This window comes from Coptis chinensis, chromosome 6 (assembly GCF_015680905.1).
Source record: "Coptis chinensis isolate HL-2020 chromosome 6, ASM1568090v1, whole genome shotgun sequence".
NCBI lineage: Eukaryota > Viridiplantae > Streptophyta > Magnoliopsida > Ranunculales > Ranunculaceae > Coptis > Coptis chinensis.
In genome coordinates, this window is record NC_141461.1 from 73,489,705 (window position 1) to 73,511,087 (window position 21,383).

At 39.5% G+C, this 21,383-nt stretch overlaps 1 pseudogene; it reads right to left on the reverse strand.

Moving 5' to 3' along the window:
• LOC147494400 (protein DETOXIFICATION 33-like) overlaps nt 1–17,061 on the reverse strand; it is a 55,309-nt pseudogene extending 38,248 nt beyond the window's left edge.
• Nucleotides 17,062–21,383: the final 4,322 nt, after the last annotated feature.

Here is a 21,383-nt window from a genome sequence, read left to right on the forward strand (position 1 = left end):
TCGGGAACCTTTCTGTCGAACTCAACGTGTTCAAATTAATGAAACAATTTCCCGATCCTATAATAGAGGGTGGGATTAGCTTGGTTGACAGTCTGGCACACGATTATTTCACAAACTCTTTTTCCGAAGACGAGGTACACCAATTTCTTTCTTTTGATAATCCTGAGTTTGACGATGACTTGTACATCAAAGATGTCCATGCATTATTAGAGTCAGTACCACTATTTGATCCTACTACTGCGGTACTAACTGATCCAGAAGAACCGGACTAGATCTTTTCCATTGAAGAGATGGTCGCTCACGAATCCTTAATCCCTAATCCTCCAACTCCAGATTTAAAACCTCTACCCTCTGATTTGAAGTACGTACATCTCGATCCCGATGGTAGTCACCTTATAATAATTTCGGCTCACTTAACGACCGACAAAGAAACACGTTTGATTCGTGTCATTCGTGAACACTGCTCCGCTATCGGGTGGTCCTTAGATGATATCAAGGGAATAGACCCTAACATCTACACGCATCGTATACATCTCGATGACGGCTCAAAGACATCACGAGAACCGCAACGTCGCCTTAACCCCGCCATGAAAGAGGTGGTGAGAGAGGAAGTTTTACGTTTACTTGACGCGGGTATCATATACCCTATCTCTGATAGTGACTGGGTTAGTCCTGTCCACGTTGTTCCTAAAAAGTTCGGCATTCAAGTTGTACAGAATGAAAATGGTGAATGCATTTCCACTCGCATTCCATTAAAATGGAGAATTTGCATTGACTATCGCAAACTTAATGCTAGAATGCGTAAAGATCACTACCCTCTCCCATTCATTGACCAGATGCTAGAATGTTTAGCCGGTCATGCTAACTACTGTTTTCTTGATGGCTATTCCGGCTACTTCCAAATTGTCATCGATCCCGCCGATCAAGAAAAGACAACTTTCACATGTCCCTTTGGAACCTTTGCATACAGATGAATGCCTTTTGGTCTTTGCAATGCCCCGGGCACTTTCCAACGCTGCATGCTCCACATTTTCAGTGATATGGTGGAACGTTATATGGAAGTCTTCATGGATGACTTTTCCATTTATGGAAATTCCTTTGACGAATACCTATCCAACCTTTCTAAGGTGTTGACGTGTTGCGAAGAGAAAAATCTGGTACTTAATTGGGAGAAATGTTATTTCATGGTTACCAAAGGACTTGTTCTAGGTCATATTGTTTTGAAAGACGGGATAGAGGTTGATAAAGCTAAAATTGTTAAAATTACTTCGCTACCTTTCCCACGTACAGTTCGTGATATCCGTGCCTTTTAGGACATCATTGGGTTTCTGAGATTCATTCAGGATTTTTCTAAGGTTGCTCGGCCCTTAACCAATCTCCTGCTTAAGGATGCGGTATTCGACTTCAATTACAATTGCAAACAAGCTTTTGAAACTCTAAAAACCGCCCTGACTACCGCTCCTATAATTCAACCCCCTGATTGGTCTCAACCATTCGAACTGATGTGTGATGCTAGCGACTTTGCTATTGGCGCCGTACTAGGCCAATGACGTGATGACATACCCATTGTCATTTACTACGCTAGTAAAACTCTTAATGACGCTCAACATAATTATACAACAACTGAGAAAGAGTTCCTAGCTGTTGTCTATGCTTTGGATAAGTTTCGCCCTTACCTAGTTGGATCATCTACTGTCGTATATACTGACCATGCCGCACTTTGGTACTTACTCGCGAAAAAGGACGCGAAACAGCGATTGGTTCCGCTGGATCCTTCTCTTGCAAGAATTCACCCTAGAAATTAAAGACAAGAAAGGAACCGAAAATGTCGTGGCCGACCATTTATCAAGGCTGGTTGGTGACACTGATAATGATTCTGAAGCCATCTGTGATTCCTTCCCAGATGAATATTTGTACTCTATTTTCTCATCTCCATGGTACGCGGATATCGTTAATTACCTAGTTACTGAGGAAGTTCCTTCCTCTTGGTCATGTCCCGATCGTAAAAAGTTCTTATCCACTGTAAAATATTATTTCTGGGATGACCCCTACCTCTTTAAGTATTGTTCTGACCAACTCATTCATCGCTGCATTCCCGACTGGGAGCACACCGACGTATTATCCTTTTGCCATGAACAATCTTGTGGAGGTCATTTCAGTGGAAAGAAAACTGCGGTCAAGGTGTTACAATGTGGTTTTTACTGGCCTACCCTTTTTCGCGATGCACACGAACATTGCATAGCCTGCATTCGTTGTCAGCACCTAGGTCGAATTACAAAACGCAATATGATGCCCCTAAATCCTATCTTGATTGTGGAAATTTTTTTATGTTTGGGGCATTGATTTTATGGGACCCTTTTCGATTTCTCAAAGTTTTCTCTACATTCTAGTTGCTGTGGACTATGTGTCCAAATGGATTGAGGCACTCGCATGTCGCTCAAATGACCATAAGACTGTCGTGAAATTTGTAAAAGAAAACATTTTCTCTCATTTTGGTGTCCCCAAGGCTATCATCAGTGATGGGGGTACACATTTTTGTAATGAATTTTTTGGGTTTTTAATGAAAAAATATGGATTTACTCACAAAGTTGCTACTCCATATCACCCACAAACGTGTGGCCAAGTGGAAGTTTCCAACAGAGAGATAAAGTCCATTATGGAGAAAACTGTCAATCCATCAAGAAAAGACTGGTCTCTCCGCTTATCAGATGCCTTGTGGGCATACCGAATAGTATTTAAGACACCTATAGGGATGTCTCCTTACCGCATTGTTTTTGGAAAACCTTATCATCTGCCAGTTGAACTTAAGCATCGTGCCCTTTGGGCCATCAAAAGCATAAATTATAATATCAACGAGGCAGGCGAGAAGCGAAAACTGTAATTAAATGAGCTTGAGGAGATTCAGAGTGATGCTTATGATCTCTCAAAATCCTACAAAGCTAATATGAAAAGAGTGCACGACAAGCACATTTTGCATAAAGATTTTAAAATTGGCCAAAGGTTTTACTGTACAACTCCAGATTACACATTTTTCCTGGTAAATTGAAAACACGATGGTCTGGTCTTTTCATTGTGTCAGCTGTGACACATTATGAGGCAATCTCTTTGCTTAATCCACAAGATAACAACGAATTTTAAGTCAATGGACAACGCCTAAAACATTACCACGAATTACGCTCCCCAGATGTTGAACAGACTCTTCTTCAGGATCCAGTCTACATAGACTAGATATTTCGTTTGGTGTACTCAATCTTGTTTCTATACAGGGTACGCCATTTGGTAGCCGGGCCATCTTCTATTTTATGATCTCAAAAGTTCTTTGAAGTGTGTGGTTGCAAGTGCCGGAACCTTAGTCCACGGAAACTCTATTTTAGAATTGAGTATAAATGTCTTCTACAACACAAGCAAACGTGCCAGTCGGTAAACGATGGGTGCCTAAAATTTTACTTCCTTCCTTCTCTTCTCTTTTCTATTCTCTGCCTCGCAAACTTTAGCTAATCATTTGGTGTAAGTCTCACTCATCACGAATAGGGAATGGTCATAGTACTTTTGCTCGTAAATGACGCGCGCGAAGAAAAGGGTGGTGTATGCATTGCCAAACACCCTTCTGTCAAGGTCTTGACTTCCTATCCGATATTAGCCAGTTTAAGGTATACTTTTGTCTGACACCAGCTGCGCAGGATAATCTTCGCTGCCGCACCATTTCTCCCACGGGTTGGGAATCGTCTTGAGAATCTGACGTTAAAAGACTCACACACGTCTTGAGAATTTGACATTAAAAGACTCGATTCGTCTTGAGGATCTGACGTTAAAAGACTCACCTTGTAGATATGTATATATTGTTGCCTTTTATAAACCAATTCCCCGTGCATTAAGTTGTGCACATAAAGATTCGTGTTCAACCTCAGATGTTACAAACTTGGAACACAAATGGGCAATGGATTCCACCAGATCAACCCCTAGAATTGGTTACTTTAAGTTCCCTTTGGGGCGGTTTGAGGATAGCCTTATGTAATAAGGGAAATATTATTAGACCGTAGCGCACGGTCCAGGATGGAACCGTCCTGCCCCTAACCCCATAATACATAGAGGTAAAGCCACAGTCTGGCTGGGTTGGGTTCGCTTCAGAGCCGACATGGCAGTTGCCTATGAATTTAGATGGTGACTCTTTTGGACATCCGGTGTGTTTCACGTAATTTCCCTTGTACATAAAGAAAACACCCCCCTTTCTTTTCAAAACTCTTATGACCTTTGAGAATGACTCATACAATTGGATAGCATTTTTCGTGCCGATCATTTCGATGTCTCATTCATCCAATTCGGAGTCCAAACGAGTTGTGGGTGAGCGTTTAAATTTTTTAGGCTTAAATTGGGCTTTAGGGTTGATTTGGGCTTGGGAAATTTTTTTGGCCCAACCAAATCTCAAAATCTCGGGCCCTTTAAACCCGACAAACCTGACCACATGCGTCACCATCACATACTTCGTCTTCCCAAATTTCTGGATCTTATCCCCTCTCAATTAGGTCTCGCACGAGACAACCCACGTTATATCCAGGTTTCGCGTGAGACTCCTATAACTCCGACCCCAATTCCCTTCCGTTAGCAAGTCCCATCTCCCCCTCATCATAAATCAATAGCCAGTCTCTCCCTAAGACCAGTGATGGCCGAAAATAGGCGAATTTGTGTGGAGAATTTTTTTGGAAATTTGTTCGAAAATGGGATGTTTGCTCCATTCTTTGATAATGAAATTCACTCTAGAGGATGGGAGTACTTGTTATATGCTAATGGCGGGCTTTATTCCAAGGATTTGGTGATGAAATTCTACGACAATGGGAGCTTTAATGGCAACCATTTTTGGGTTATCGTCGAGGGTGTGCGCCACGAAGTCACACCTGTTTTGATCTCCGGGATCACGGGAATTCCTCTGGTCGACCACGTACTGACTCAGCAGTAGTCCATGTACCCATGGACTTATGACCTAATGCTTGACACGCTAATCGAGGGAGAGTACAACATAGATGGGAAATGCGCGTATCAGCGCTCGGTGCGATGGAACCAGCTGGCGGTGACTCAATGGCTGGGACAGAACGTCATTGGCACCTCGAAGCCCTCGGACATCAACAAGACCTTCCTCCAACTTCTCTGGATCCTCCAGGAGCGAAATGGTAACTTCTGCATAGTTACCTTTCTTTTTGATATTATTGCACATGCCACTCTTAGGTCAGCCCCTCTTGCCGTTCTTGTAACGCAAGTTATGATTAATTTGGGTTTTAAATCGCGCCACCCGCTACTCCCCATACCACAATATGAGAATATGCTTGTCTTCAAGAAATGCATACTGACCCCTTGGGAACCCACAACACCAATGGTTGCTGAGCACGCTAACGTAGGCCCATCTCGCCCACCCTATTTTGATGAGATTGCTATGAGTAAGATGAGTCACCTTATGGATGCCTTGCGTGCTATGAACAGTGGCATGAGAGACATGTACACTCGCCAGGTATCGATGAAGCATGCCTTGGGCGAGTTAAGGACGGATATGACCATTCGCCACGGGGCGATGACAGACAGCATGGGCGAATTTCAGCAGAAAATGCGAGCTTCCATGAATGCATTTCAGGACTAGATGACTACTCGCCAGAACAAGTTCCAACGAATGTTCATGGCAAACCATCATCAGTTTCAGGCTCAGGTGTTGGATACTCTGGGTGATATCTAGGAGCAGTTAGCCTCCACAGGAGCTCGTCCTGCACGACATCGTAGGACTCCTGGTTCTTCTTCTGCAGCCCCTGAAGATTCTCATGCAGCCCCCAAGGATTCTCAGTAGATAGTTTATTTTCACCGTTATTGTATATTATTTATGTCGGATATTTTATTTACGTGTTTTCATTTTATTTTCGAATCTTGGACGTCTGTTAATTCTTACATTCTCCAAAATTTCTGCCTTGTCGAATAGTATATTAGTTATCTCCAATATTATATTATATAGGCAGAAACATATATAATAATATTAGTAATAAAAATATATATAGATATATAAAAATATATACATATATTTTTAACGTCACAATTAACGACAAAATTTTACCGTAAACCAACGTTTTGAAAAACGGTCATGAAATCGTATCCTAAAAACGGTCAGAAAACAGTTATGAAATCGCATCTAAAAACGGTCAGAAAACAGTCAGAAAACGGCTCAATTTTCTTCTATAAATAAGTTCAACACATTCTTCACATTTCACTCCTTTCACTTTCTCCCCTCTCCACTTTTTATTCTAAAAAACGGTTTTAGATCACTCCAAGTTTCAAGATTCATGGATGCACTAGAAAAGTTTGAGCAGCAGCAGATTGAATATGCTACTCAAGTCTTCATGCTCGGTTGTTTTATTATAGTAATGTTGTTAATGTGGCACATAATTCTATATAATATTTAGGTTTGTATTTTATTTCACGTATCATTATGATGTGTTTCCAATCCTCTGTACGTTCTTACATCTTATTGTAATAATATATTTACATCTTCCTTTGCCTTCTACTTACGCTATTTCTTTTCCAAAAAAAAAAAAAAAAAAATGAAAAAAAAAAAAAAAAAAAAAAAGAAAAAGGGCACTCCTTGTAGTCACATGCCCCATTCTTCTCATCCACACTTTGTGCCGTATTTTAGAAAATACACGTGGTCTAACTACCCTGTGACACCTCGATCCGTATTTTCTACATCTTCGGATTGGTGCGTATTTATAACAAGGATAGACACCCTAAATACCAACTTCCCTTTTTCCACTAAATTTTTTCTTTAGCCCTCCATCTTTAATGGTCCTCACTCGAATTTTCGTGCTCGAGCAAAATTTTATGGAAAATTTCCAAAACGGTCTTTTTCATCCATTTTTTGACACAGAAATTTTACGTCGAGGATGGTACCCTCTTTTACATCATAAACGTGCATTTTTTTTTCCAGAGAATTGGTCCTGTTGTTCTATAAACACGGTTATTTCCAAAATGGGCAATTCTTTTCTGCGTTACAAAACGGATCACGGTGTGAATTGACTATGGAAATTATCTCCAAGGTAGTTCAAATTCCCATTACAAACCAAGGGATACATCTTCAGGATTCACCATTCGACAATATCAGAAATCTGATGTTTGCAACTATCCTTCATGGTGAATACAACCGGAAAAAACCGTCTTTGTTTATCGGCCGATCCTTACAAAAAAGAACCAATTATCACGTGATCCAATGGCTGGCTCATAATGTGCTTTCGGCACGTCTAAGACCTCCGAAATAACAAAGCCCCTCCTCCATCTACTATGGGTCATGCAGACTAACTGCAATGATTTTTGCATTATTAAATTTATCTGGAATGCTATCGCACGTGCCAGGAAAAAGGCAGCTCCTTTGCCAACCATTGTGACACTTATCATGATACGTTGGGGTTTTTCTAGTAGTTCTCCTAATACACCTCTTAGAATAGCTAACATTCTTACCATTCACTCAGTTTGCATGAACGGTTTTTGGAATCCCGACGTTGCAAAAAACCATGTCAGTACAGAAACCGAAGAAGCTTGTTCCGCTGACAACATCTTCACTGAAAATGCATTAAGCAATGTATTTAATCCTATGGAAGGCCTTCGTTTAATTCAACAAGGACTAATGACATTATACAAACTTCAAAACATTATCATCACCAGTCTCCTTGAATTTCACGACCTGCGGATAATATAGGAAGAGGAACAAGCATAATTCTTGCACAGTCACAACCTGTTCTCGGCAAATCACACTCTCATAATAGAGAACCACGCCGAGATTTACCAGACACAGAGTGAAATTATGCAACGAGCTGTTGCCAGAATTGACGGCATCGAAGATCTTATAAATGGATTCCTTTCACAAAAGGATCCTCGCTGTTACTTGGGCCCATGACACAATTTACATTTTGCAATTTTATGCTCTTTGTCATTTTTTTTTAGTTTTTTTAAATATAGTGAAATTTCCCTATGGTAATTTGTTTTTTCTTAATTATTCTCATCATATTCTAATATTTGTTTACCTTTGTCTAACAGGTAGCATCTTTCTTCACACATCTTCTACAATGGAAGCTCCAAAGATGATTCCAGAACAATCTTTCCATTCGTTGCTGAATTCTCCTACTTATGGCCATCTTTTCAGAAACTACATCACTTGAGTCGGTTGAACTCTCTTATTCTACACCCAGAGTAGACATACTCCCTAGGTTTGGCAACTTATTTTTACGATCATATGGAAAATATACCTACTGTACAGGGTTTCCCTTTGAACGGATTTACAATCCGTATTGGTAACGCCCGACACTCTTTTTACGAGCCAACAGTTGCTATGGCTCTAGACCTTCCTCCCTTTCAGCCAGACATCCCCATCCAATACATGGTAGAAAACAACTTTAACGACTATTCTTGGGAAAAATTTGCCGCCCGTTATGGCGATGGCCTTGCCCAGGTCAGGGAACGTGCCGTAGCTGGCCGATGGCCAGACTTTACTATTCCACTTGCCAGTATGACCATGAATGTTAGAACTGCCATGTTATTTATTCTTCTGAACATCATGGGGGATTGACATTTTTCCACTGCATCAAAGTCAGCTTGCAAGACGTTCCATGCACTAGCCCAGCAACATACCGCCTTCGACATCACAGACCTAGTAATTGAGAACCTAAAGAAGGCTCGGTCTTTTCGGCAACATTATATCACCTTGCCAGTCATAGCATGCAGGATAGTGAGGACATACTTCCCATAGTTTGCGGCCACCTTTCAGGACTGGGTAAAGGTCGACTCTATGTGTCCAACCAACAAGATCATTCGTTCCTTGCAATTTCAGACATGGCGACGCCCTGCAAGGTATCTAAAGAAAGTGCGTTCCTTCCTTAATGATGATAAAATGATAGCTAATCTGGACACTGCAAAGAAGAGGAAGTGGAGCGAAGTCTGGAGAGCTATGATAGATTGGCGTGATTCAAAGGAATGACATTTCTACAAGGACGAGGCAAGGATGGACTATCCCCCAGTTCAAGGTTGGGGCAATGTGAGTTGATGCATGTACATATTTGTTTTATGTTTTGATGTGAGATAAATAAATAACCTAACAGTGTGCCAATCTAACAGTGTGCTTTCACTTTTATGATGTATAATATATAGTGTGTTACAATTAATTTATGTGGAAGATGTCAGCTATATTTTTGCTCAAAGCATCTCAGGTATACTCTTTCTTCCTCTTAACACTTTGAGGACACATCGTCCGACTGTTTGGGGGTGGTGAGAACCTTTCGCAAAAATTAAGCATGTATAGTTGTATATAGTTTACCTTATGTCTAAATAAACGTATTTAGTGACAAATTCTCGTTTCCTTTTTTGTGATGAAAAATATTTAGAAATCTCACCCTAGCATCAGAATTAGGACTTGTTCTTAGAAACTAAATTTACTACGTATGCAATAGTTTTTACATCTTTTCATGAGTATTCATGCACTGACTATCATTAAATGTACACAACAGTAAGTTTCTGGGACCTACGGTTAGACAACTTAGTTTCCATATCCTGTAAGAATCTAACCAAAAGGCCTTAAAATGTGTGATATGTGAGTAATGACATAGAGGAGTAGTTTTTCCGAATAGAGAAGTTCATACATCTACTTACTTGATCACTACCCAAATCCTAGGTGAGAATTTAGGCCTTCTTTGGATCGATATAGCCAAAAATTCACACCTGTAAATTTTTTTTTACCGCTAGTCGCCCCACTGAACCTTTCATTAACCCTTTCTATTTCACCAAAAATTCATTACCCATCTATTAACCACAAATAAATAAGCCTATCTAGATGATGAGTATGAGAAATAGGATGAAGCGCAGAAGAATGAAAAGAAAAACCTTGTTCCAAATCAAAATCAGTTACCTGTTTCAGAAGAAAAGAAAAAGCAAAATAGAAATATGTTTCCAAAAAATCAAAAGATTATCAAAATTAGAATTCCCCCCCAAAAAATCAAATCAAAAGGGAATACAAAAGCTTGAAAAATCCAAGTATGGAAACCCATGTTAGAAGCAGGAAAGAAAATAAGGATTTCTCTAGTATAAATATCTCGAAGACTTTATTCTCTCATACTTATCATTTTTTGAATTTTCTATTCCATTTTCTTCTACACTACCTCCTAAGCCCCATAACACCTAATAAAGACCTCTAGCTCAATTAGGAGTAGGATAGTGTGATAATAAGTAGTAGTTGTGACTTTTCAACCTCGGCTCCTCTGATTGTCATTGAGTATGTGAGGAAACATGTGCCCACTGCACACTGAAGATAGCAAAACTTGAGTGGAAAAATAAGAGAGAAATTGTGTTTCGACACATACCTGTGAGAACCTACTTAAGGACGCTATCCAAAGGATCTAGAAACGGCCCTGCTCGTACATTTCATTATAAGATCACTGCATGCATGCTCATACATAGATGTTTTGATTATTGTATATATATTAACTTGAATTTCGAAAGAATTAAATCCTTGTTTCTCCCGCTAGTGAGATGTCTAGATACCTGAGATTATTTCAGGAAACAGGCCTTTGTTACTGAGTCGTTGTAGTATAAACGAAGTTTGTGAGTATCTTCTCTGGAAAACTCTCACGAGGCTATAACTCATCCACTAGGGAATTCTTAGTGGTTCAAGGCCTTGTTGCATACGGTCAATGCAACCGCACTCTGCGAAATGAGATTTAGCTTAGGATAACACATTTTTGACCACTTATTATTTTAATGTCTCTTCTTTGCTTGAGGACAAGCAAAGTGCTATTTGGGGGTGGTGTGATAAGCACCAAAAACTGTAATATTAAACCCCGAGAGACATAGCATTTTGATCGATTATGTGTTTAATAATCATGTAATAATTATATTTTCGTACTTTTGCAGGTTTTCGCAGCTAACATGAATATAATGATAAAACATGCATCGAAGTACGGGAATACTGGAATATTTGAAGTTCCCCACTCAACCCCAGTGAAGCTCAACAAAGCCTGACTAGAGCCGAAGTTTCCAAAAGAACAAAACCAATGCAGAACGGGTCCACATATAAAGAAACAGCAAACTTCTGAAGCTCACATCTGATAAATCTATATGCCGACATTGGCTAGTGAACTGCCAGAGTGACCAGGGCGACCAACTCTATGCAAAAACAGAAAGTTGTAAAAATGCCAATATCAGCGCCGCCACTGGACACACTAAGTGGACCCACTCGGCGGGCCCAAAAGGCATGATGAGTCATCATAGGCAGGTGGCAAGAGATGGTCACAAATTTGTGCCACCTTGCAATGTGAGAAGACATGTACCAATTCAAAGTTTAAATTGAATTGGGCTACAAGACAAAACCAAAAACAAATTTTGGTTTGATATGGAGAAAAAGACAAAAGCTAAAATTAAACCAGGTAAAACCAAAACTTTGTATTTCAAAGTTTTGAGTCTGGCAATTCAACAAAAGGACAAAATCTAATTAAAAGCTTCACGAGCCATCTAGCCTATATATATGAGGGGTCTTCGATATTCTCCTTCAAAGATTTTTCATGCTTTAGCCTCCGCTTAGCAGTCAGTTAGTTTCATTTCAAAGACTTAAATTCGTCCTTTTATTTTATTTATTGACTTAATATTGTAAGTCATTTTCTTCTTAATGAAAGTCATTTCTTTTCCAGTTTAATTTTTGTCTTGCATTTATTTATTTAATGTATACAACCAGTTTAATTATTCTTCCAATGACCATGAGCTAATCCCCCCCCTCAGGGGGAGGGTTATGCTGCTTGTGTGAAAATCCAGATTGACTCTTTAATATTATAGAATCACTACTTAGGAATTAGGTGTAGCTTAGACATCCGGTCCCAAAATGATCGAGGATGCACAAAAGTTAGATCTTTGATGCTCGAGCGGTCTCGCGAGACCCAAAATGTCTCGCGCGCGACTCTCTGGTGTCAGACAGCTTTCCAATTTGTCCAGCTAATGTAGAATCGAGCCAGGAGCTGAAATGATATTCCAGAAATGAAATATTAGTTCAACTTCTTATGCTAGTCGATGCGGCTCAGAGATGTGGGCATTTCGCTAGGGATCAATACTCGATGTCGTCTCGGATTTGTCTATGAACTCGAGACGAATTAGAGCTGTAGTGATGTGGTAATATAAACTGTTAAAAAATAATTCTTGCATGAGCATGATTAACCCTCTCCCTGTTTTTCTATCTTTGTTTATTTACATCGAAATCACCGTTAGCAATTTACATTATTTACATTTTCGTTAAATTAATTGAACCAACTAAAAAAAACCTAAAATCCTACTCACTAAAAGTTGTAATTCCAGTTGTGAACCTTGCCGAGCCCTAAGGTTTGGATGATCCCTTACTCGACCTATCCTACCAAACCCACGTGAGTAAGGTAACTTGACTAAATGGACGACTATACGGACTTTGGACTTTGGTCTTCGGACTGTGGACCTCGGACTTAAGTATTTTATCACCAACTCCAATGCACGTTTCTCTTGATGACTTGCTCTAAGGTCATGTCCTTAGCCTCTGATACATGGGTAGGCGGATCAGGGGGGATACCAAAGCATGGTGTGAGTTGTCTGTAACATCTATCCCCTAAATACCACTCCATATCACTCCCACAAGTGAATACCATCCTCCTATGAGAAATCATCAATGCGTATCTACAGTCAATCACGCCGATGTGCACAGATGTCCTCCAAGGCCTCCAAACAATAAAAGCCTGTGTGCTAAGCTCAATTTGGGTTCAGACAGAAGTTATGTTATGACTGATCTCACTGGTCTGATGAGCTCTACGAGGTCCGTGCCAAGCCCTGAGCCTAGGCCTCTCATCGGTATACTCTGTGAGGATAGGATTTGCAGCACGGAAATACTCATAAAACCATACCTTTAAGAGAATGACAAACCCTCCCATCTGGGGACTACTGACAACACCAGTCTATCGAGAAGCCCTATCTAAACAATGCAACAAATGACAGTATATGGCTCCACCAAAATCAATATCGCCCAACTCATGCAAGTGCTCAAAGTTGGCTAGATACCCCAAGTTAATCGTGGAATGGCCAGAAGGAAAAAAGAAGAAGCCCATCAAATACATACATAAAGCTCTTACATATTCATCAACATGTGCTTGACCATCATCAGAATCAAGTGACAAATAATTTATCAAAAACTGCAACCCTGAATTAGTAGTCAACGGTGTAATGTATGCAGCCTTGATACCAGATATCCTAACACCAGCACTGTCATATGACTCCTCGGTTAGACAAGGGAAGAAAGTCATCATTTGGGCACAACTCTGGAATTTAGTGCTACATCTCAACGGATTACCTAATCCTATACTCAAACCAGATATCATGCAAAAATCTAGTGGAGTAAAGCCCAACTCTCCCTGAGGGAAGTGAAAAGTATGTGTACTATCCCACCATCTCTCAACTAAACCATTAATAACTCCATGAATGTCAGTCTTATTGTAAGGTATGCCAATTAGATGACCAAAGGGAGTCGCTAAAATTGCATCTATAACATGGTCAAGTGCACCGAATTTTTTAATATCATCCCACCACGTCTTAAGCGCACGTGGAGTGCACTGAACCCGATACATAACGAATCTCTGATGTACGCAAAATGAAACTAAAATTAAAAAAATAAAAATAAAAATGTATGTATTTAACTACTAAAATTAATTACTACTACTACTAATATATGAAATTAAAATACATACCTGTTGTTTAAGAACAACTCTTGAGACATGCCTATCATGACACCTCATAGACATCGGCCTAAGATAGCTGAAATCAATAGCCTCAGCAGGAAATTCAAAATCGACTTGCTGATACTGAAGCAGCAATGGATCGTTAGCCTCAGCTCCCTGATTTACAGCTCTAGAAGTGTTTGGTTCATTATCTAGATCACTAATGGGATTGTTCCAAACGTATGTACTATTACCACTGTTTTCTTCTTCCTCACCGTCACCACTCCATCGCGTTTGGTTATTATAGACGTATTCGTCATCGGAATTCATTGTTTTGGTAGAACTAGAGAAATTTAAGTTCAAAAAAAAGTTGTGAAATAACTAAAGTCGAACTATCGCGCAGCATTTTATTAAGCATAACACACGACATTAGTATTGACGCGCGCCAGTACTAATGTCGCGCAGGGTGGGGTCTACAATGAATTTTGTCGGTGAAATTTGCGACCACCTAGAGTTGGTCGAAATTTGCGACCAGCTTCTTCAAACTTTTTCTTCAAATATGAAGAGTATGCTACCACCACCTACAGATGCTCTAATATAGATAAAATAAAAATAGACGCAACTCTATATGAGTTTCACCCATTATGGGAATAACAAAAATTAAATTGCTTGGGACATAATCAGACTAACAAAAAGTAAAACTTACCTCATATCCCTCATTTAAACGTTGTCCTCCTCTTCTATGAAGAAATGAGACTCCTTTGCATCCTGCCACGCCATGACAATTTGCCAGGCCTTACGCCATTTATCATCTATCTTTGCTAACCTATTAAGCGCCACTTGGTCAGATGGGGTGTAAGGGGCAACCCAATTAGGTTGTAGCCTCCACCCTCGACAAGTCATTGCACGGAATGAATGTATAATGCAATTGGTGGGTCTCACAATGTCAACCCTAACCTAATCTGTGAAATGGATACAAAACTCAAGAAAGAAACATAGCATTATGTGGGAAACCAAGACAGGCATAAGAAGGTACTTATGCCTCATACTATGGGCTTGTGCTAAACTGGACACTAAGGTATGAGGAAGGTCATAAAGCATACATCTCTCAGCTAAAGCAAGAAAAACGTCACAAGTGGTGTCATTCGTAGAAGAAAAATGCCATTCCCCTAAGATATTTAGCATTATAAAGAACATAACAATGCCCACGTTAAGGGACAAGCTACCAAGGGCTGCGTTATATTGCCCTTGGTCCTCGACACAAAAAATCCCTGTCCCATAGGTCTCATGCAAAAACTCATAGTTGTAGACATACATATTATCAACCAAATAGCCTCATGAGTTTTGGATTTCAGCAGACATAGAAAGTCCAATAGCAAAGGCCAATAAGAACTTGGTTAAGTCCATTGTTTCATCACCAATGGTGACAGAGAACACTTGTTTTCCATCCATTCGATAAAAGAACTTACAATGATCATAGAAGTAAGCTGTAAGTGTAGGAGAATACAGTTCATCAGAATGCACCATTAGAGGCTGCCATCCTGCCTGTATAATTAAGTCGCGGAACCAAGACCCATACGTGTCACTTGCGAACAAATCTTCGAAGGACTGCTCCGGTATGATTCTAGGTGATTTCATAGTAACCAAACACTCTTGAACTCCTAGAAGTATCCTCGGAACACCCTAGAAAAAATAAAAAACTGGAGGGCTTATTAAGGTAAGGGCGCGGGCGCACTCAGAATTGCCTTTGGATGGGCGCGGGTGCGCTCAACTCAGACTCGTGTTCCAGGTTGTTAGGCACGTGTGCGCTCTGAGTATAGAGTAAATAGGGTGTGGGAGCGCTCCGAGTGTTTGCTGTGTTATGAAACTTAGAGGTGAAAGTGAGAAGTTTAGAGGTGAAAGTGAGAAGATTAGAGCTAACCATGTATTTATAGAGGACTAGCTTCTTAATCTAAGTTCCACAAGTTGCCTAAATTGTTAAGGCAGGATGATGTAAAAAGAAAATTTCTAAATCTAAAACTAGAAACAGATAAGGTGCAGACTCCAAAATCAAACCAATAGCTTTAGGCCTGAAAATAAAAACAGCAATCATCCAATTTCTAACTTCTGAGGTTGCACAACCCAAAAGTAGCTCACTATAGTTATACCACATTAGCAACATGCTCACATAACCCATATTCTCACAACTTTGCAATTTTAACTTAAAAAACAAGTGGATATGGAAAAATACAATGCTTAAACAACTAATACCACCCCCAAACAAGTCGGGAAGGTGGGATTCATGAAAAATAGAAAGCATTTCCGGACAAAAATTAAATTAACTTGAAATTCAAATAACAATCAAATACAGAATTCAATATTAACTACTTAACTAACAACTCGGAATAAAAATTATTCTACTTAAAACAGGGAAATTTCCTAACAACAATAATCTAATCAACAACTAGCCACGAGATGAGGATGGTCCAGAGCCATCCGTCCTACGTCTACGATGCTCATGCCTGTAAGAGTCAGCGGAAGAAGAAGCCTCATGAGGTGGCAATCGTCATAGAACTTCTACTTGAAACGTGAACTGTACCTTCATAAAAGCATCCATGGCTTCCCAACGCTCCTTGTTTCTTTGGACGAGAGTCTCCATGTTTGCCTGGATGCCCTGGTAACTATCACTGAGCAACTTAAAATTCTCCTGCAGCTTCGCTTGGTTACTGAGAACGATATCCTGCCTAGTTTAAATAGCCTCACATAGGTCATTCAGAGAACGTTGACCTGTATGAATCATCTCATACTAAGTATGGAGAGTTCGCAGGCCACGATGAAGTAGTAAGATGCGGGCTACATCCGTAGTAGCCCTTTCCAAAGCATCCGCATCAAAACACGTGGTGTCTTCCTCATCCGGTGCTGTCTTAAAATGCCTAGCTTCTGGCAAATCCCTATCCCTCTTAATGCATTCCCGATAGATACGTGCATTTTCATACAACTTCAATTTAATCTTAGCAGACTTCGGAACACCTCCCCAATACATCATAACCTTTGTAATCAAAGTAGGGAAGGGTTCGGTTGACTTACCAATAGCCTTAATATCATTTAACAAAAATTCAAGTATGCATAATCCATACCTCATATTCTGAAGGGTCCAGAGAACGTGCAGACAACTCAAATTGATGTCATTGGATTTCATGGTGGCAATCACATTCCTACCAACCCACTGAGCCACGGCCAGCTGGTTCCATCTCAGAGACGTCTGACGAACACAGTGCGAGTTCGGATTGTAAACGCCCTCCAAGACAGTTTCCTTTATCAAGGGTTCGATTCCCCTAAGCTGAGACTCCTGCATTGTGAGTATAATGGGTCTTTGGTCAATTCCCAAAATCTCAGACAAAACTTCTATCGTCAACTCCCACCGACTACCATTCACCTTAGCAAAAACCAGACCACCATCAACCTCCCTCTTTTTATAAAATTCATACACCAACTCAGTGTGATAAAAAGCCTCCTGAGAATACTACAAACTATGCCACTTCCTAATAACCATTTTGGCACCGTAAAAGGGGTGAAATTGTGTTTGGGTAAAAGCTTGTTCAAGAAGAATCTTTGCTGGGGGAGGAGCCATTGGGTTTTGGGTTTTGAATTTGGGGTGAAGTAAGGTGGGTAAGAGTGTAATCTATCGAAAATTTGGAGTGGGTCACGGTGGTTGTTATGTTTTGTTTTTTTTTTGTTTTTTGTTTTTTTGTTTTATTTATTTATTTATTTTGGTCGATGATGTTCTTGGAAGCGGAGAAGAAGAACTCGCGAAGGGTTTTTCTTTCTCTGTTTTGGTTTTTGGAAAATCACATGTGAAACACGTGCGTACGTAGGGTAAACCTTTCGGGCCCAAGCCCAAAACAAATTCCAAAATACCCATTTTGTCCTATGCCTCGTAAAATTAAAACTAAAATTCCTGATTCGTTAACGGTCTGATTTTGGCGAATGAGCTATGAAAATGATCAGAAAAGAAAGTACAATCCAATGATCTATAGAAAACTTAAATCTAACCGTGGTTGACATATAAAAAGATGGAAAACGCCTCAAAATGCGTAAATGACATAAGTTATATGATCATAAGAAATCTAGATTTATAGATAGTGTCAACCTGAATCAAAATACGACTAAATGACATAAACAACAAGAATAGAAAGTTGAGTGATTAAGAAAGGAAAGACCAAACACCCCACCCCCAAACAAATTTTTGAAAACATAGTTTAGAAAATTTGTTTTAAAAACGTAGGTTTTTTAAAGTCAGATTCCCAAGACTCGCTAGATTACTATTTATAGGGTTTTAATATATTTTTATTTTTATGAATAAGTTTAATATAAAGGAAAACAATAAAACAATAAAGACATAAATCACTCTAAAGAGAAACATGACTCAAAAACTGAGAAAACATGCAAGAGTAGAAAACGTGATTTACGTTAAACGTGGACTTAAGATCCGGTACTTATAGCCACACACTCCAAAGGAGGGCCCGGTTACCTGAATGGTGCACTCACCAATATATGAAAATGAAAGAAAGTACACCCAACATCAAAGGTCAATCCTCATAGACAGGGTCCTGTAAAAGGACATCCTCCATATCTGGGGACATTAACTAGTGAAAATGTTTTAATCGTTGGCCATTAACTTTAAAGGTACTATTGTCCTTGGGATTTACCAAGGTGATTGCCCCGTAAGGGGTGACTTCAGTAACCAGAAAAGGACCATACAAACGGATTTTTAATTTTCCTGGGAAAATATGCAAACGGGAGTTGTAAAGTAAAACCTTTTGACCAACCACAAACTCTTTACGCAAAATCTGTTTATCATGAACACATTTCATGTTAGCTTTATAATCGTTCGCGAGATCATAAAAATTGCTACAAATTTCTTCAAGCTCATTTAATTGTAATTTGCGCTTGACACCTGCCTCATCCATATTGAAGTTAAGGCTCTTTATAGCCCACATAGCACGGTGCTCCAATTCAACGGGCAAGTGACAAGGTTTTCCAAACACAAGTCTAAAGGGAGACATTCCTATAGGATTTTTAAAAGCTGTCCAATATGCCCATAAGGCATCAGTTTGACACTTAGACCAATCTTTCCTATCAGGATTTACAGTCATTTCTAATATTTTTTTAATTTTCCTATTAGAGACTTCTACTTGGCCACTAGTTTGTGGATGATAAGGAGTAGCCACCTTATGGGTAACTCTGTACTTCTTCACTAATGAAGCAACAAATCTATTGCAAAAATGCGTTCTTCCATCCCTAATGATGGCTTTAGGGTTGCCAAAATGATAGAAAATGTATTCCTTAACAAAAAACACAACTGTCTTATAGTCATTGCTACGACAAGCCATTGCCTCTATCTATTTGGAAACGTAGTCCATGGCAACAAAAATATTAATAAACTCATGGGAAATAGGAAAAGGACCCATGAAATCAATGCCCCATACATCAAAAATTTCTACCACCATAATGGGATTTAAAGGTATCATATTACGTTTAGTGATACGCCCTAGTTGTTAGCAGCGAACACACGTCTTGTAGTGAACTTGGGCATCTTGAAAAAGGGTAGTCCAATAAAAACCACATTGCAGAACTTTAGCTGCCGTTTTCATACCACTAAAATGGCCACCACACTCTTTGTCATGGCAGAAGGATAAACCTTTATTATATTCCCACTGAGGAATACAACGACGAATAATCTGATCCGCATAATACTTAAAAAGGTAGGGCTCATCCCAGTAGTAAAGCTTAACTCTGGCAAAAAATCTTTTATGTTCATTTCTTGACCAAACATCAGGAATAATATCAGAAGCTAAATAATTCACAATGTCGGCATACCAAGGTGCAAAAAAAATAAAATAAAGATGCTCATCAGGAAAAGAATCAGGTATGGACTCAGAATCACTATCATTGTCATTAGTTAGTCTAGATAAGTGATCGACAACTACATTCTCGACCCCTCGTTTATCCTTAATTTCTAAGGTAAACTCTTGCAGGAGAAGAATCCATCAGATCAATCTCTGTTTAACATCCTTCTTGGTGAGAAGGTACCTAAGAGTTGCATGGTCAGTGTAGACTAAGGTCTTAGAAGCAACCAAATAAGGGCGGAACTTATCTAAAGCATAAACCACAGCTAAAAATTCCTTTTCAATAGTAGTATAATTTTGTTGAGCATCATTTAAAGTTTTACTAGCATAATAAATCACGGTTGACTTATCATCTAGTTTCTGGCCTAACACAGCACCAACAGTATAATCGCTAGCATCGCACATAAGCTCAAAAGGTTTAGACCAATTGGGAGGCTGTATAATTGGTGCAAATGTTAAAGCAGCTTTTAAAGTTTCAAAAGCCTTTTTGCAGTCATAATTAAAATCAAATATGGTATCTTTTAAAAGCAGATTAGTTAAAGGCCTAGCAAATTTAGAAAAATCCTTGATAAAACGTCTATAAAAACCTGCATGGCCTAAAAAGGCTCTAATATCACGGATAGTCCGTGGTATAGGTAGAGACGCTATTTTATCTAATTTGGCCTTATCTACTTCTATGCCGTCACTAGAAACAATATGACCTAGCACTATTCCTTTCTTTACCATAAAATAACACTTCTCCTAATTTAAGACTAGATTTTTCTTCTCACACTGTGTCAACACTTGGGAAAAGTTAGACAGGCATTCACTGAAAGAGGCTCCATAGATAGAAAAATCATCCATAAAAACTTCCATAAAGCGCTCCACCATGTCACTAAAGATATGAAGCATACACTGCTGGAAGGTACCAGGAGCATTACAGAGACCAAAAGGCATCCGTTTATAAGCATATGTTCCCGAAAGACATGTGAAGGTAGTCTTGTCTTGGTCGTCAGGATCGATAATGATATGAAAATAGCCAGAGTAGCCATCTAAAAAGCAATAATAAGCATGACAAGCTAGACGTTCGAGCATCTGATCTATAAAAGGTAAAGGAAAGTGATCCTTTCGGTTCATAGCGTTTAAGCGTCTGTAATCAATACAGATCCTCCATTTTATAAGAACTCACGTGGAAACATATTCACCCGCAGCATTACGAACAACAATAACCCCCGATTTCTTAGGGACTATGTGAATAGGACTTACCCATTCGCTATCGAAAATGGGATATATGATACCTGCATCGAGTAACCGTAAGACTTCTTCCCTGACCACTTCTTTCATGGTAGAGTTCAAGCGACGCTGAGGTTCGCATGAAGTCTTTGCATTATCCTCCAAATGTATAAGATGCATGCATACACCAAGGTCAATCCCCTTAATGTCGTCTAGGGACCAACTGATTGTGGAACGATGTTCCCTAATCACCCTAATCAAGCATGCCTCTTCATCAGTAGATAACTGAAAAGATATGATAACTGGATGACTACCATTCGGATCAAGATGGATATATTTCAACTTAGCAAGAAGAGGTTTAAGCACAGGGGTGGGAAGAATGGGTAAAAAAGCTTCCGGAGGGTCCTCGTCTTGAGTAGTGAAGACTTGTTTAGATAAAAGGTCTTCAAACTCGGAAGATGGAGCTACAAAGGGATCTAAGATAGGAGTAGACTCGAGAAGGGCATTGACTTCCTAAAAGTAGGAGTCATCATCGAAGTCGGAACTTCCGAAGGAG